A 1,985-nucleotide genomic window follows, 5' to 3' on the forward strand; every position below is an offset into this window, starting at 1 on the left:
AGTCATTTTTTTTCTTCAAATAAGTGCATTTTTTCTTGAATTAAGTAAGCAACGGAGACACTGTGCCAATGGAACAACACAATGTAGGTTTAAAACAAGAAAAAACAATTACATTGTCTTATTTCAAGTGCATATTATCTAATTATCTTATTTTAAGAGTAAAAATACTCATTCCATTGGCAAATAATGTTATTTACCCACTCAAATTAGGGGTAAACAAGGATAAATTGAGGAAATATTTACTTATTTCTAGATCATTTTTGCATTGCAGCATCTTAGTAAAGCTAATCAGCAGAGGGGAACTTAATGTTCACTAAGCAAAAATCTAGTTCTCTCTTCCCTCTGCACAGGCAGGAAACTTCTGATGTTTGTCTGGTGGGTTTTGCTCTTGCAGCATGTTCTCCATCTACATTTAATTCAACTTAATGCAGTTTATTAATATAGCGCCAAATCACAACACATGTCATCTTAAGGCACTTTACAGTTCACCAGATCCTGCAGTCAACTTGATTCACAGTTTTATCTAAAAAAGTTGATTGCATCGACTCGTTGACTCAAAGGCAATCCCTCACACTAATAATGCTTGTAGCGACAGTGGAGAGGAAAAACTATTTTAACAGGAAGAAACCTCCAGCAGAACCAGGCTCAGTGTCAGCAGCCATCTGCTGAGGCCGACTGCACTGGATAAAATAAAAATCTAGATAAGTAATTTTTTCTTAAAATAAGTGCATTTGTTCTTGAATTGAGAAGGTTAAAGGGGCATTTTGCCAATGGAACAAGACAAAGTACGTTTGAAATAAGAAAACGCAATTGCATTGTCTTATTTCAAGTGCATATTATCTCAATATCTTATTTCAAGAGTAAAAATAGTCATTCCATTGGCAAATCATCTCATTTACCTGCTCAAATTAAGGGAAAATACCCTTAATTTAAGAAATTTCTAATTATTTCTAGATCGTTTTTCCAGTGTGGGGTTAAAGGAGACACAAGCAGAGATACAAAAGGCAACTGTAAAAGGCGGCCTCGTCCAGGAATTAATGGCTCTTTAAAGGTCTAAAGATGCTTTTGCTTTAGAATTAGGCTGAAGCAATTGAGCTACACTTTTTCCTTCCACTAAACTTTTTTTTAGACTTGGATACAGCTTTATGAACAACCAGCTTCCTAAGCGATGATTGTTTGTGGTTTATGATGTCTGCTGGTTTGCTTTAAAGTCGATAGTGCTTTCCCATAAACTATAAGCCATGATCATAGTTGAAGATTTTGATTGAAATCCCTATTTCTGAAAAACAGAATTAGCTGTAATTCACTATCATAAATATGTAAAAAAAATACAGAATAGTATTACTCTGAGTGTCATATGGTGTTATATTGAAGATATCATCCAAGGGCAATTAGTCATCATCAGAAACACTACTTTGCATATGAAATGTAAAGATCCTTACATTTGAGACAATATAAATCAAGTTGCAGGTTTACTAACAGGTTGCAGGTGAAAAAGGAAACAAAATAATTAATCAATTAGATTATACAAAGCTAACAAAATTTAAAAAAAAGACGCTGTCATGTAGAATCTTACATTAGTTTCAATAAAGCCTTAAGAATGTTTCAGAAATGCACTATAGTTTTATAAATACATAACTGTTTGCTTTGATGCATGTTTAGAAGCCAAACAATGGCCACCCTTTATGTTGCATTGCCGTCAGCAGAGGCAGATAAAGCTGCAGCGGCGCCCCTCCTTCTTCGCACCCCTTCATATAACAGAGCCACAAACAGCCACTTCCCCAACAAAGCAAACTCTGCAAAAAGCTGCTTTTTTTAACCATTATTTAAACTTTCAGAAAATTATTAGCAGAAAAAAAACATTGAATAAAGCAGGGGTAACCAATTAATAATCAGAGGGGTCAGAATAAAGAAAAGCTTCAACCAGAGACATTTTTAATTAGAATCCGTTACTTTAAACAAAATTTAGCACTGAAATAAAATTA

General features: G+C 34.1%; 1 protein-coding gene across 1 annotated transcript in view; it reads left to right on the forward strand.

The window, feature by feature from the left end:
* Nucleotides 1-1,985, forward strand: part of LOC107097421 (SPARC-related modular calcium-binding protein 2-like) — a 54,388-nt gene that overhangs the window by 806 nt on the left and 51,597 nt on the right. The window lies entirely within an intron of this gene.

This window comes from Cyprinodon variegatus, unplaced genomic scaffold (assembly GCF_000732505.1).
Source record: "Cyprinodon variegatus isolate N-32 unplaced genomic scaffold, C_variegatus-1.0 Scaffold694, whole genome shotgun sequence".
NCBI classification, from domain to species: Eukaryota; Metazoa; Chordata; class Actinopteri; order Cyprinodontiformes; family Cyprinodontidae; genus Cyprinodon; species Cyprinodon variegatus.